A 17,051-nucleotide genomic window follows, 5' to 3' on the forward strand; every position below is an offset into this window, starting at 1 on the left:
TTTACAAACTAGAGACATTCGAAAAAAATTGTACCATTATTGACGAAAGCACTGTAGAAAAAAGACATACAGATTTTTAATGAAATTCTAATAAGTTTTGATATTATAAAGCAAGACCATTTTCAAACACAAAAATTTTTTTGTACCTGTATTGTTTTGGACCCCGACATAAGTGGAATTAAGTGGACCCGTTATGGGTTTTTCTACAAACTCCAAAGTTTTTTTAACCAACAAGCAATTCTACATTAGTGGTTACGAAAAATATTCTGAACTTGAGAAAGTTTTGAAAAATATGGTAGCCTCAGAAAAGGATTTTTTTGCAAAACTTTTTGAAAAAAATGTTAAGTTGTTTGGGAAGTTCTAGAAACAAAGTTTACAAATTTTGATGACTACGCATGCCCAAAAAATCAGAGTTTGATTTTCAAAGATGAAGAATATAATTGTTCAACTACCCATTTTTCACGCAAAACTTCTTCACTTTGCAGAAAGAAAAGCATTTGCATAACGGAACATGGAGTCGATATTTTTAAAATAAATTGTAAATCGAAATTATCTTATTGTATTTTTTTTTTGAAATTTATATAAATGTCATTGTCATTTTTTCTTTCTAGAAATAAGATGGTTGATCAATGTGACTAACCTGTAAATTTACGAATTTTTGATGAAGGAAATCATGAACTTTTTGGGTCGCTTTTTGTTTTTTGGTGCCAATTTTTGTTAAGTTTTTGATGCAAAAATCGTTCGAATAATGTTATCCACAACATGTGAAAAAACGACAGTTTGGGTAGCTATCTTGTCGGTTATATTTACCTTCTCCAAAATTATGAATAAAGCAACATCCACCAAAGAACGAATTTTATTTCTCTAGTTGAACCAAGTGGACCTGGAAATTCTCATATTGTATTTAAGTTGTTGAAAATTCGTACTTTTCAACGAGCTTTTGACAAAATTTTCTCCTTTTATCAACATTATCAACCTGGTCATAGTCGAATGCGAGAGAAAACCTTAAATTTATCCAAAGAGTAGATTTTGATTTGGTTAAAAAATATTCCCAGTAAGGAAACTAAGTATTTGCTTATTTTTGATGATTCTTGTGTGAAAAGTTCAAACTCCATAAAAATTGCTACTATAGGGGTCTGAATACAATATATGTCAAGCACAATTTATTTCATCAAAGCAAATTGGGAAAAGATGTAGAATTAAGAAAAACGCACAAAGTTTTGTCCAAGTCACCAAGAGATGTTTTACAATTCAACACATTAAGTCAACAACTAGGACTAGCATCTCAATTGAAACAGTTGTATCAAGATGCAACATCAGTTCCTTATGGTTTTTTACTTTTCGATTTAGCCCCAAAAACAGTTGATTCACTTAGATACTGCGCTAATGGTGGTTCTATTCAAGCAACCTTTTTTGGTACCAGCCGGGAAGAGACAAAGTTTCTGGACGATGAGTACACAATACGTCTCTTTTCACTCAATATTTCAAAAATTTTCTTAAGACTTCGAAAACAATTCAATCCGATTTCTCCGAAAGATTTCATTCAGATTCTGAGCAGGTGTTTGCTAACCTATTAAGAGGAGAACTTCGAGATCTTCGGAAAGAAGACATAGTAAAATATCGAAAAAAAATTTCAGCATTACCACAAAAAAGATGATATCTGTTATCACCCCATTTGTTTTAAAAAATAAACGATTGACATTAATGGAACACATATTTTATTCCGTACTCAGTTTATCAATCTCAAAGAACACTTCCAACAAAACAAAATTTGGAACGAAACCATGAAAGAGGAGATTGTACGAAAAGATTTTGATTCAATTTATAGTGCTGTGAATGCAAGGTTGAAAACGAGAATTAATAAGCACCTTACTGATTTCATTTTAATATCTTCTAGAATTAAACTGAGGCAGTCAAAATACATCATATTAGATAATCGAGATGAAAAAGAATCTATTGCGGACTTTGTCTGTGCGCTAAAGCGAAAAAATACAGATTTTCCAGAATCTTATTGTAACATTTTGGAAGCAACTCAAATTGCACTCAAAATTGTTATCTACATCAAAATCGAAGAACTTGCCTATCTACTCAAAAATCAGCAGTTTCTCATCGATTATATGCAAAAATTCATTTAACTTGACGAGAAGACTTGCAGAGATGCTACTTTTTTAAGTTTTCCTTCTTTTGTTACTAATATCGGCAATATTTCATTTTTCTTACAACAAATAACTCTTGGTCATTTATTTTTGCCATTGCTTTTGTGTATTTTTTTTACATAATTGGAAGAATTTTTTCCATAAAAGGTAAAATTTTGTCTGATTGGAAAAGACACCTAGAACAAAAATGAACATATTTGTGATTGGAAACAACAATGTGAAAAAATTCGCAAAATGGAGCTTTGTTTCCAATTAGACACAACTTTTGTCCCAGAATTCCATAAAAAGAAGCTAAAATCTGATTGGCCACGACAACAACCCAAATAAGGAAACTTATTCTGATTGGTTAAACTAATTAAAGTATAACTAATTCTGAGTTGCAGGTACCTCTCTCTTAACTGAATTCATTTTATTTTCAACTTAACTACCGTCAACTACCTCGTCTCTCAGCTCTAAATACTTTAATTTTAACATTTTAACTTAACTTCCATCAACTACCTCCCTCTCAACTGTAAATCTTACTTTTACTCTGTTTCTTTTACTCAACCTTTTGCTCAAATTAATCTTCTCAGTGCAACGCAGCAACCTCATGTACTCTGTAGAATTTTCACTTAATTGAGTACAAATTCCAGTGCGAGAAACAGTCTCTGGAGTATTTTCGGGCCAAATGGACAACTCAATCCAAACCTGGCACATGGTGGAGGTGATGCAAAGAGATTTCAACGAACATCATATGACGCAAGTACCCATGACAGAGAACCAACTTGGAGAAATGCAAATGATGGAAGAAATGGCTGAGCATGTGGGAATGAACTACCCCAAAACTCTTGGTTCTAGATATGTGGCTCAACCATTCGACGATTTCCTCTTTCCTTCGGAAGAGGGATCTGTGGACAACCCAATTACCATCGAAGAGGATGAGGGTCAGCGAACCACCAAGACAACCACTGGTAATGGAAGCAAGACCAGCTTTGCGCTGCATTGAGAACTTGCAAAAGAAGTGAGAACTCAGCTGCTCGACGCCTCTTTGATTTGTAAATAGTTTGGTTGTTGTTTTTTTGATGATTTGCATTTTAATTTCTTTGCATCAACTAACTTTATTTTGAAGAGATGGGAACAAAGAAATAAAGTAAGATGTCATAAAAGTTTTGAAAAAAGTTTGCAAATGCAAAGTTTCTGTTGAAAATTTGTTAGAAAATTTTGTTAAAAATCAAACTAATTTTGCAATTGGTAATTATTTTTGCAAAGTTTTGTTGTAAAGATGGCAAAACAATTGAATAAATTTTAACATCCGGTAAAAAATGTCACAATAGTTTTTGCACATATGATAAAAAAATCATCACAGTTTTTGCAAACAGGTTAATAACTTTAAATTAAAATTTGCACCATGGAAATTTTTTGAAAAACTTTTCTAGCACACTTGTTAGAAGATCAAAAAAATCTCGCAAATTAAAATAAAGTTTATTAAATATTTTCGCATTTTCGCATTGTTAAAAAGTCAAATTTATGATTTTTTGTTCTAATTTTGATCATTAAAAATTCGTTTTTTTTGCAAGATCAAAAACATCAGAAAAGCAATGTATTAAGATAGGTAATAGTGTTCAAAGTAATTTATAATGAAAAATTTTCGGCAATTATTTAACAAATTCTTTACAATAAATGTTAGCTTTTTTCGCATATGCCTAAGAAAAAAGAAGTTAGAATTTTGCATTTGTTTTCTACAAAACCACAAGAAAAAATTGCATCGTACACAAAAAATATTTATGAAAATATTTGCTCAGTTGTTAAAAAAATCAAAACAATTTTCGCAGCTTGTGAAAAAACTTAATTAAATTTTTGCAAATTTGTTGAAATAATCAAATCAAAATTTGAATCTTGCGAAAAAAAACTCTGCTGTGTTAATTTTTGAATACATTTAAAAATTTAAAATTATTCGTTGAAAAAACTTTCGATTTAAAAAAAAATCTTTATTGACAAGATTTTTATAAACAAATGTTTAATTATTAATAGATAGGTTGACACGCTCACTATTTACAGTACCGTAACCATCAATAAAACAATCGAACAATCGATATTTCTCAGCAAATCAGTCTCATACTTTGAGTTTTGAATTTTTCCAATCCTTTCCAAAAAAGCTGATCCGAGAAACTGAGTGGAAGCAAGCTTCTAGCAGAACTGAGATAATTTCTTTTGAATTTTTTTGGCAGCAGTCGTTTCTTTGCAACACTGGGTAATTTTTTCGGTTTTTAACGTTTCAAGTTGTTTTCGACTGCACGATTCAAAAATTCAACTCTTCATGAAATAATATTGGAAAAAAATCTGTATTTTTATAAAGTTTATATACAGTCAACAACTTCGTAATGAAATGATAATTTTCTGACCTCGCTTTGCAAAACTTGATCGGGCGATGATCCGATTAATACTAAGTGAAGTTTGCATTTTTCCACTGGGGGGAATGATGAATAATTAGATACACAGTAGTCTTGGGTGACACTGAATTTTTTCATAAAAAATTTCTGACACCGAGATAAAAAGAGATTTGCATTGTAGTCCGAATGAAAAGTGGAATATGCTTGACACAAAGCAGATGCCATCACCAATTACTTTTTGAAATTGATTTTTATCTACATTGAATTCTTTATATAATAGTTTCAGCACCTACGCAATGTCCATATTTGGATCACCACCTACTCAATGTTCCATATAAGGTTATAATACCTTATTTGGAATGTACAGTGAGTCATTTACATTTCCTAATTTCTATATAATTGTAAATATCATTATTTTGAAATATGTACTACTGATCAGTTGGATCTGAGTCTCAAATAAAAAAAAAAGTATTCACGAAAATATATCCTTCCCAACTATTTTGAATTTCATAAAAATCAAAAACAAATTGGGGTTTTGCCTTGGTCCCAAAAACCCTACAACGGAAAAATTTACTTGGACTTGTTCCTCTATTGGAGCCCTATTCTGACAAAGACTCAACCATGGAGTAGGCGAACTGTCATGCTGTGTATGACATAGCAACATACAAGAAAAGTAGGGTATGTGTCACAATCAGGAAGTACAGTGTGAAAAAGCCACCCTACATTCAGATTCGACTCTTCTCTGCAAATGGGAACGAAGTCTTGAAGCAAGTTGCCTATGTCAACTATAGTTTGAACAAAATCAAAGAACTTCCCAAGCCTTGGGAGATTTTATGTTTGCTGAAAACTGCAATATTCAATAATTATGTTGAGTGATGTTATTATAGTCATGAAATTTAAATATTCATTCTTTTGAATCAATTAAAAAAATTTCTTTGAGCTGAGCAGTATGAGTTGGAAAAATGATTTTTCCAGATATCTTGTATTAAAGCTTCAAAATAACTTGGAACTTTTTCATATCGTCCTTGAAGAAAAATCCGAAAAATTTTCAAAAACAGTTTTGGAATCTCAAAATTTACCAAAATTCCAAAATTTGGATACAGAATCACAAATTTCTCACTTTGAGTGAACTTTGCATAATTGAAGACGTAAAATTTAAGTTATCTATCGGATATTAAAAAAATTGATCTTATAGAATAAAGTAGAAAAGGAAAACCTGGGAAAAACAATCAGATATTTCAGTTGGAAAGTGAAAAGTGTGATGAAATGGTTGGTTTTATCCCAACAATTCTGTCTTATGTAGAAACGTTCAAAAAATTTTGTATCATTACTGAAGAATGCAGTGAAGATAACGAACGTTCAGAAATTGATTGAAATTCTCAGAAAATTTGATTTGATTAAGCATGACTTTTCCTCAACTACAAAAAGAAAAACTTACTTTCTTTGTACCTGTTTTGTTTTGGACCCAAACACAAATTTGAATGAAAAGGACCAAAAATTCCATTGTGGAGGTCTAACTGGATACGGAAATTCTTGTATGGATAATTTTTTGCCAAATTCAAAATCTCCAGACTGTAATTTTACATGATGCAGCTGAATCTGTGAGGTCTAATACGCATAAGGGACCTGGTTATTACCTAGACTTCCTAGTTCTTGTTTTCTTGGTCAGGTGACTGGAGTGTTTTTCTGTTTAAATGTTAAAAAAATTGCTTCATCAGTATGTGCATTGTTCCATTGTTAGTTGTTCAACCAAGAATTTCAGCAAAAACAGTTAACATCATGAGTTTTTGTTGTTTTCGTTATTGAGTGTATCGAACATAAAAATGTGAAAGGAGTTCATAAAAAACTGTGGGATTTCTTCCTCTCAAAATGTTCAAAGCTACATCTCAGTCTGCTTGGTGTACGAAGCATCTTCATTGAATCAATTGCAGCAGTGGTCATGAAAAATATACTGAGCTTGAAGAAATTTGAAAAAACTAAAAACTCCAGAAACGGAGTTTATTGCAAAAGGTTATGAAAAATTTAAAAATCTGTCAGAAATCTGGGAATCAAAGGTTACAAACTTGAATGACTACGCATGTCCAAAAGTTCAGAATTTGATATTCGAAGATGAGGAATATGATTGGAGGTGTAGCAACTACCCATTTCTGCTACCCAAATTTTTCCACTGTGTAGGAAGAAAAGCATACGGAACATGGACTCGATGTTTTTGAATAAATTGTAAATAATCTATATCAATTTATGTTATCTTGTATTATTGTTTTTGTTTTATCTTGTATTGTCTTTGAAATTTAAATGTTAAGCATTAACAATTTTTTCATTCCAAAGTTGAGATGGTTGATGAATGTGACAAGCAATCAAATTTAGGAAACTTTGTTTTTGATGAAGATCGGTTCAACTAAGATTTGACCAACTTTTTTATTGTTTTTTTATCATTAGCAACCTCTTTATGGACAACTGAGAAGAAAAAACCTTAAATTTATCCAAGGAGTTGACTTTGAACTGATTGAAAACCTTCCTAAAAATTGAACACATTACTTGTTAATATTTGATTACTCATGTGAAGAATTGTCAAATTCTAAGCAGTTTGTAAGAATTGCTACTGCTGGAAGACACGGGCGACTTAATACAATATATAATAAGCATAACTTGTTTCATTAAAGCAAATTGGCAAGAAATGTTGGGTAACAAATTACACAAATAGCCTTGTTCAAGTGACCGAGAGATGTTTTACAAATCAATATACTAGGTCAACAACTAGGTCTAGGATCAAAATTGAAGGAGTGGTATCGTGATGCAACATCTACACCTAATGTCATTTACTCATTGATTTAACTCCAAAAACAGTTGATTCGCTACAATATTGCACAAAAAGCGATTCAGTTCTATCAAAATTTCATTTACCAGCAGAATCAAAAACAAGGTTTTTTGGACAATGCGCATACAATACGTCTCTATTCTCTATTCCAAAAACATCAAAAAAAACTCATACTCCATTGACCAAAAAGTTTCCATCAGTTCCTCAGCAAATATCTAGTAAACTTATTACGAGGCGAGCTAAAGGATCTCCGAAAAGTAGACGTAGTAAAATATCGAAGAGAAATATCAGAACTCACACGAAGAAGAACTTCACTGCATAAAATGAGAAATATTTTAAGCTCGCCTAAAGGCTTACAACTAATATTCTCTTATCACTCCTTTTGTCATAAAACGACTGCTATAGTATGGATTCATTTGTTCTACTTCTTGACTCATTTTTCAATCACAAAGTATACTTCTAAAAAACCAAAGTTGGAGAAAAAAGCAAGAAAAAGAGGAGATTGTAACAAAAGGTTTTGATTCTAATTACAATGCTGTAAATGCGAGGTTGAAAGCTAGTAACAATAAACATCTTATTAATTTATATTTTGAATTCTCCCAGAATTAGATTAAGTCAGACAGAAAAAGTCATATTGGATAATCGAGACACAAAAGAACCAATTGTAGATTTTGTGTGTGCACTGAAGCGAAAAAATACCGACTTTCCAGATGATTACTTTACCGTATTGGAAGCATTTCAAGTTCCCTCCAAACTTGTTTTCAACAAGAATGCCAAAGCGAAAAACAGAGAAACTTGGATCCCTTTCCAAACCTGAAAAGGTAAGTCAGAACAGATTGTTTTCTAGAGGTAGAGCTGCGTACGGTTTTGTGCGAAACTTTAGGAAAGCAAGCGGATGGTCAAAAAAAAGAAGAATTTTTACAAACCAAGATTACGTATACAACATTTTGTCCTCCAATCAGAAGTTTCCGAAGATTTCAAGCTTTTTCAAAATATATCAACGAAATTTGGTCTATGGAATTGGCATTTGTGTCAAAACAAAGGAGTCAAATATTTATTGGTTGCTCTTGAGGTTTTTTTTGCGATTTGTCAGAATTCAAACTATGAAAACTAAATATGATAAAGACATATTGCTAGCTTTCAAAAAATGATTTAACGAAAAAACACTCCTGAGAAACTTTGGGTTGATAACGGAACAGAATATTGGGGAACTTTCAAAAAATTTTGCCAGGAGAAAAAAACTGAATTTGCAGAGAGAGCCATTTAATCAATAAAACACATAATCTACCGCTACATAGAAGATCATGGTGAAAATTTTGTTCACAAGTTGCCTCAATTTGTGTCTACAATGAACTCTCGCGTCAATATATCTATTGGGAAATCCCCTAGAGAGTCAAGATTTTTGATTTCATCTGAATTATGTACAAGAAACCTCTAACAAGGTATACGAAACTAAATTTCGAAGTTGGAGACAGAGTGAGATTTTCAAAGAATGATATTCCGTTCCGAAAAAGATACAAACCACATTTTAAAAAAAAAAATTTAAATTTCGGCAAAATCTACAAAAAACTTTTTAGATACATCATCAAAGATCTCGAAAAGAAGAAATTCTGGGAAAACTTTATGAAAAAAAGCTGAGAAAATTTGGCATGAATTCTTGAACTAATGAGTTAATTTCCAACGCTCCTTTTGATTGTTATCCGAATAATAGTCTTAGTTCTTTTAAAATTTTGTACCCGAACAAATACGTTTGAAAGGAGAAAGGGAGGTTGCTATTTCAGAGATCTCTTACCCTTTTTTGTACCATAATGTTACAGAGGGAAAGTTTACATTCGTAGATGGTAGAGAAAGTTCTGAGGAGAAAATATTGTACCAATGCATATTTAACGAGGATTGTATCCAAGTATTGTTGATATAGTTGAGTCATCATTAACAAAATTCGAGAACGTCTAGGTGCTCAAGCTTTAGGATATAACGGAATCTATGTATCAGTAGATAAAACTACACAAAAGGTTTCGGTTCATTTACCTGAGGATCAATCAGTGTTCATTATTCAAAGTTCTGACTTGAGTAACACTTTTGAATGTGATTTAGAGCAAAATCAAACAGATGTTATAAAGAAAGAAAAAGTTCCACAATAACCTCAGCATTCTTACGACATTATAAGTATACATTCTTTGATGATATATAAGGATATTATAGAATAAAACCTAGTCGGTGACACAAAAACTCCCTTATTGCGTTGTATTCCCTTTACCTCCAAAATGAAGAGTGGAGATAAAATTTCCACAGGACAAAACATGAATTATCAGTCCTTACAAACTTACAGTTTAAAAAACTATTGAAAAACTCTTTCCATAGTATCAAGATAAAATTGCGAGATATTACCGGCGAAAAAATTCCTTTTGTGTCAGTAGGAATCACTCAAGTTGTTCTTTTGTTCCGCAAGATTTCGAATAATCATTTTTGATATAAACTTTAAACAAAATGGTTGCTCAACGTTCAGCTGATTTCACTATTTTTGAGGACTTGCAAGACAACGTGGAAGAGGTTTTGGAGCTCTTGCACAAACTCTTGGTAGAACTGCAATCCCCTTTATTAAAAAATTATATAATCCCAGCTGCGAAAAAAATGGAGCAGATTTGTTTGAAATCGCTGCTCCAGAGATTGGGGAAGTTGTTAGTGGACGTAATAACTCAAAACATACGCAAAAGAAGTGGGAATAAAAACAGTTCGAAACAATTGGCAGGTGGAAAAAAGAAATCCAAGCGTAGAAACTGGTAAAATCAGATCCATTTCTCGAAAAAGTAGATCAAAAACCAGTCGCTCTCGCAAAGAAGTTTTTGACAAATGAATTGTGTGTGAACCAAAGTCATTTTCGGTAAGGGATTTTTACAAATTCTTTTTTGGAAGTTTTTGATAATGTCCCAGTTTTAGAGACAATTATTTCATCGTACACGCAAGAAGTTTTCCCCAGTACTTTCTAGATGAAAGCAGTGTTGCTTTTTGAATTTGAAACGGATCGTTATCTCTATTTGGATATGCGTGATACCCATCTTAATTTAAAGCTTCAAATATTCATAGGAAGATTGTTTGATGCTTTCAAAAAACAGAAAGCAGAACATAACGCAAAAACCGAGGTTGATTTAGACGAGGAACCAGAATCTTACTTAACTTAAGTAAACAATCTACGAAAGTCACTATTCTTCATTTGCGAAGTTTATTTTAACAATACAATGGTTTACAACGCCAATGGACTATATCCTCATAAAGCACAAAAGTCGAACGAATTCATCTCGTCAGCAGTGAGTAATAAAGGATTACTTGCTTGTCATGGATACCGTTTTGAAGAATAACCTGATGCATTTGATATGCATCCATTCCTTGATAGAGCAAATTCCTTAGGAACAGGGATAACTTTTTCACTCTATGGGAGGCTCGTCATTGATTTGTTTACTTGCGAAAGATTGTTACTAATGAATACCAAAGTTCGAATTAAACTCATTCGAGCTAGACTAATTTTTACATGCTATCTGATATTCCAAATGTAAGTCTGAAAATTGTTGACTGTTTGCTGTTTACTAGAAGATTTTTAGTCGCTGAACCTAATCATCAATACTTGCAATGGATTTTGGAAATATAACATGCTCAATACAATTACATGGGAGCTATAGCAAAATTTTTATCATTGCATCTCGTCAAAAACAACTCATACAAGAAAATATATTCAATAACGCTCCAATAAGAAGAATAGCTGCAATGAATACAAATTCAGCTGTTTCAGGATCGTTTCATGAAAACCCTTTCAGCTATCAACAATTCCATTTGAGAGAGCTCAGATTATGTGGTGGTAGAAGAGCAATCGTTTCATTAGATACAACTTTTCCTTGTCATCCTCAAGTTACAGCAATGAAAGCAATGCAGTTTAAGGAATGTTTCCCAGCTCTTCCTTCGGAAGAATTCCAAAATCATTACATTCTTGTTTTTGACATGAATTCACTATAGGATGCAGCTGAACAGTTGTATTATCCAGAACTTAGTGGAGAAAGCCTGAGATTAGAAATGTTTTTCCAATTTTCCTTGGAGCAAGTAACGGAAGTGATAGTCTTGAAAGAAAGACTATCAAATGTTCAATTTGACATATTCGGAACATTTGTTAAAAATGTCTATTTTTTTGAGTTTTCATGTTCCTATTAAATTGTTGAACTTTTTTGGGACTTTTTATTGTTATTGTCTCTGTACTATTTTTTTTGTTTTTCTTCAAAACTAAGTCTCCAGAAAAAGCAGATAATGACTGCTGTTTAATTGAAAACCCAAGAAATTTCTTCAACCTTGGATGTCGTTAACCTTAGTTTTTTTACCCTAAATTACACTATCAAGCTATCTATTTCTTTGTTTTTAGATGTAAATCAGCTAACAATTGCAAAGATGGAGAATTTTCCATTCCTGCAACTTATTGAAAAGGTTCCTGAACTCAGGTTCAAGTACATGAGATTTTACCCCTCTGATAAAGTACCTCAACTAACAAAATGCTCTTTTGTAATCATCAATTTAGCTCCAAGCAATGATAGAGGGGAACACTGGATCATGATAGCTCGATTGGACAAAACGTACTATTTTGCTGATTCTTCAGTTAAAAAAAGAACAACTATTTCCTTTCTAACAAAAAATTATGGGCGATTGGATCCCAGAAAACAACAAAAAAACAAATAATTTGTGCAGATTTTACGCAATTTATTCAGCATTTCTTCTTTTTAAATTCTGCCAGAGAAACTTGAATAATTTTCATGATGTGCATGTTTTGAATTTTATGAGTAATTTTATGCAAATGTGTAGTTTTTTATTTGTAAGTGTCAATTATGGTAGGAAAATTGTTATGTTATACGATTCAGTGCTTTAAATACTTTCTTTGTAATTTTTTTTTCTCTCAAAAAATTTTCTTTTTTCATGAAGTTTCAGTAGGTTTCAGCATTTTTTCAAGAAGATGTTTTAAAAAAATAATAATATCTAATAAATTAGTTAATAGGTCGAATTATAGCAAAATTTTTTGTGTTTCGAAATTTATCGTGTTTTGAAATTTATCGTTATTTATTGTGTTTTGAAACTTATCAAGTAAGTAACCAGTGATATTCAACAATTAGATAACGCGCGCCAAAACTTTTGCAAAAAAACTAGACATTTCCACAAAAAATCCGAAAAAAAATCGTTTTTCTTACCAGTCTCTTACCATTACACAAACCATCAAATCTTACCGTTGGTATTCCCTATCTTATTCCCGTTGGTATTCCCGTTGGTATACATTGTACACTCTATACCCAATCTTAATAGATAGCATGGTTGACCGGAAATCTATAACTATCTTAATACATATGTTCAGCAATGCTCCCCCCTCCCCACTTTAGCTCCAACATCTACTACTTCTGTAGTTTTTCGAAAACTTGAAGAGTAAATTAAAATCATCAGACTCACATAGAATTATTTGAGCGCATAAATTCAGTTTCTTTACATTGTTTGCAAAGATCTTTCCGCAATAGCATCACCTATAAAGCTAATTATGATTTACTGGTTAGGTCAATCCAATGTTTTTATTTAGCATTTGACAAAAAAATTAAAATTTTTAATTTGAATATTCGGTCAGAAAAAGACAGAAATGAGAAGAAAAAATTCGTACAATTGCTCAAAAATAAACAAAATTCAATTACTTTGTCACGTGACTGTTTTTGCTCAGTGACAACTTGAGTTCAACAACTTTGCATCCTTTTATTTGACAAGAAAACCTTTAGATATTTATATTTTCTACGTTGTTTCATTAGAACCTTTTTTGTTTTCATCTTGATAACTGATTTCAAATTTAATCAAAATTTATTATATTCATACAAACTGTCAGTTTCATAAAAGACATGAGATTCTGTAGCGACTAGTTTTTTCAGGCCCTTTTGACAAATTGGACGACTACAAAACAGTTTGCGTCGTTTCTGTCGTCATGTATAGCTTTTTGATGAAAAAAATCTCAATTTGGATGAAGCTTAAAAAAATCGACAAAAAAAATCTCTTTTATAATTCACAAAGCCTAGCTTATTTGAAAGACATCTGTATAATTTATCTTTTTATAACCACAACCGCCCTATAAAAATTCAAAGTTTATTTCCGTTTAACTGGGTTTCTGCGCGATCAATTGAAGTTCAACAATTAGGTGAAGTTTCAGCATGGACTTTGATTGAAGTAGGCATAGGCTAACAGATTTCTGTACCTATGACTGTGTGAAAGACAGCGGCGCTCTTGTGCAATCTATGTTGGATTGATGCAAATCAGAATTGATTTTTTTTGAGCTGAGATTATCAAAATATAGATTCTACAAAATTAGAAGTCTTACTTCGTAACTTGTTGATCCGACTTTCGATACGAAAGTAACGGAATATTTGTGCTAGGGGTGGGTTTTTTTTCTTCAGACAAATTTCGTTTTATTAACAACTTTTTTCGACGGATTTTTTTTATCATTCGAAAGCTATTGTTGTCTTGAGCTTAAATTTGAAAAAATATTTCAACTCTGACCATTTTTCGTAAAGTTATGGGGGTTTAAAGATTGCCATTTTGGTCGATTTGGGACAATTAAAATGCGATATATTTCGCGCTATTAACGCGTAAGCAGAGAGTTAATCCGTCTTAGAAATCGTTCCAAATTGGTTGAAAGTGGCAAATTCTATCCAATTGTTTTTATATGGCGTGTGGGGAGATGACTTTCATTAAAAAATTCAAATTAAAAAAAAATCATTTTGTTTTATTACATTTAATTTTTTTTATTACTGCTCCATAAACCTCAAAAGGCAATCGGAACATTCAGGGCTTAGCCCTGATACGAGCAGTCCTGTTTGTTTTAAACTCGAATAATTCTTAGCAATTTGTCAGTTTTTGCCTCGTGCAGATGTGGAAATAGCTTTAAACTCACATGGTTGGTTATATTTTGAGTGTTTGACTGCATTGTGCCATTATTTTGATAGTAGCCATCCGAAAATATATATTTTTTTGCATATTTTTAAATACAACAACAAAAAACTAGCTTTCTAAGATGAAAACGATATGCAAAATTTTTTTGCATATGCATCACTAATACTTTCGCCAACTAAGTTATGCATTGCAAAAAATAACTTGAAAACTTATTTTTTTTCTTTTCTATTGCCATTTTATTTGATTTACTTTGTGTTGTGTGCTTTAAATAGTTTTTTGTATAAAAAGCACGTTATTGAAATAACAGAGGCGCAAGTTTTGGTTTATGTATTTTGCTTGGTTTTGTCAACAAGCATACGCTTTGTCAAAAAACATTGCATGCCATTTATCTCTCAACATTTTCACGTTTTTCATTTGTTTTCAGTTGGAGTCACATCTTGTGGTTAAGAAAAACTATGAAGCACTTTATCACTCTTTATGATCATGACTGTTTTTGCTCAGTAACAGCTTGAGTTCAACAACTTTGCATCCTTTTATTTGACAAGAAAACCTTTAGATATTTATATTTTCTACGTTGTTTCATTAGAACCTTTTTTGTTTTCATCTTGATAACTGATTTCAAATTTAATCAAAATTTATTATATTCATACAAACTGTCAGTTTCATAAAAGACATGAGATTCTGTAGCGACTAGTTTTTTCAGGCCCTTTTGACAAATTGGACGACTACAAAACAGTTTGCGTCGTTTCTGTCGTCATGTATAGCTTTTTGATGAAAAAAATCTCAATTTGGATGAAGCTTAAAAAAATCGACAAAAAAAATTCTCTTTTATAATTCACAAAGCCTAGCTTATTTGAAAGACATCTGTATAATTTATCTTTTTATAACCACAACCGCCCTATAAAAATTCAAAGTTTATTTCCGTTTAACTGGGTTTCTGCGCGATCAATTGAAGTTCAACAATTAGGTGAAGTTTCAGCATGGACTTTGATTGAAGTAGGCATAGGCTAACAGATTTCTGTACCTATGACTGTGTGAAAGACAGCGGCGCTCTTGTGCAATCTATGTTGGATTGATGCAAATCAGAATTGATTTTTTTTCAGCTGAGATTATCAAATATTTATAGATTCTACAAAATTAGAAGTCTTACTTCGTAACTTGTTGATCCGACTTTCGATACGAAAGTAACGGAATATTTGTGCTAGGGGTGGGTTTTTTTCTTCAGACAAATTTCGTTTTATTAACAACTTTTTTCGACGGATTTTTTTTATCATTCGAAAGCTATTGTTGTCTTGAGCTTAAATTTGAAAAGATATTTCAACTCTGACCTTTTTTCGTAAAGTTATGGGGGTTTAAAGATTGCCATTTTGGTCGATTTGGGACAATTAAAATGCGATATATTTCGCGCTATTAACGCGTAAGCAGAGAGTTAATCCGTCTTAGAAATCGTTCCAAATTGGTTGAAAGAAGCGTATTTGCCGTAATTGAGTTGTTAAAAGTGGCAAATTCTATCCAATTGTTTTTATATGGCGTGTGGGGAGATGACTTTCATTAAAAAATTCAAATTAAAAAAAAATCATTTTGTTTTATTACATTTAATTTTTTTTATTACTGCTCCATAAACCTCAAAAGGCAGTCGGAACATTCAGGGCTTCGCCCTGATACGAGCAGTCCTGTTTGTTTTAAACTCGAATAATTCTTAGCAATTTGTCAGTTTTTTGCCTCGTGCAGATGTGGAAATAGCTTTAAACTCACATGGTTGGTTATATTTTGAGTGTTTGACTGCATTGTGCCATTATTTTGATAGTAGCCATCCGAAAATATATATTTTTTTGCATATTTTTAAATACAACAACAAAAAACTAGCTTTCTAAGATGAAAACGATATGCAAAATTTTTTTGCATATGCATCACTAATACTTTCGCCAACTAAGTTATGCATTGCAAAAAATAATTTGAAAACTTATTTTTTTTTCTTTTCTATTGCCATTTTATTTGATTTACTTTGTGTTGTGTGCTTTAAATAGTTTTTTGTATAAAAAGCACGTTATTGAAATAACAGAGGCGCAAGTTTTGGTTTATGTATTTTGCTTGGTTTTGTCAACAAGCATACGCTTTGTCAAAAAACATTGCATGCCATTTATCTCTCAACATTTTCACGTTTTTCATTTGTTTCCAGTTGGAGTCACATCTTGTGGTTAAGAAAAACTATGAAGCACTTTATCACTCTTTATGATCAGATATTATTTTGATTGGCTCTATATCAAGCTTTTGGTTTAATTATTAGTTTTTGTTATTGGATACAACAAACTTTATCGCAATTTGGTTTTTGAGGTCTTGTTTGGTGAAAACTGGAACGAGAACAACACTTGCGAGCAGTCTCCTGGAAATTAGTTAATCGCCGAAGAAAATTGTAACAGGTTTTGTTGAAAAGTTCGCTTAAGATACTACAAAATTAGTGAGTGCTCATTTTGCTCATGGCTACATCTAGCTGTACTTCGTGCCTCACTGAAATATCCAACTTTTCCCTATATCTATGCGAGAACTGTGTTGACGAACAAAGCAAAGATTCAAATTCCAATTTACTATGCGAAGACTGCATTGTTCCCCATATTCGAAAAAATCATAGAATTATTGATTCAAAGGGTAACAAACCCCTCATATGCACAGCCCACAGTTTTGTTTTTTTCAGAATACTGCAAAACTTGCAACGTTTTATTTTGCTTTAAATGTATCGCAAATCATAGAAAACACGACTGCGAG

This window comes from Symsagittifera roscoffensis, chromosome 8 (genome assembly GCF_963678635.1).
Source record: "Symsagittifera roscoffensis chromosome 8, txSymRosc1.1, whole genome shotgun sequence".
Classification (NCBI taxonomy): domain Eukaryota; kingdom Metazoa; phylum Xenacoelomorpha; order Acoela; family Convolutidae; genus Symsagittifera; species Symsagittifera roscoffensis.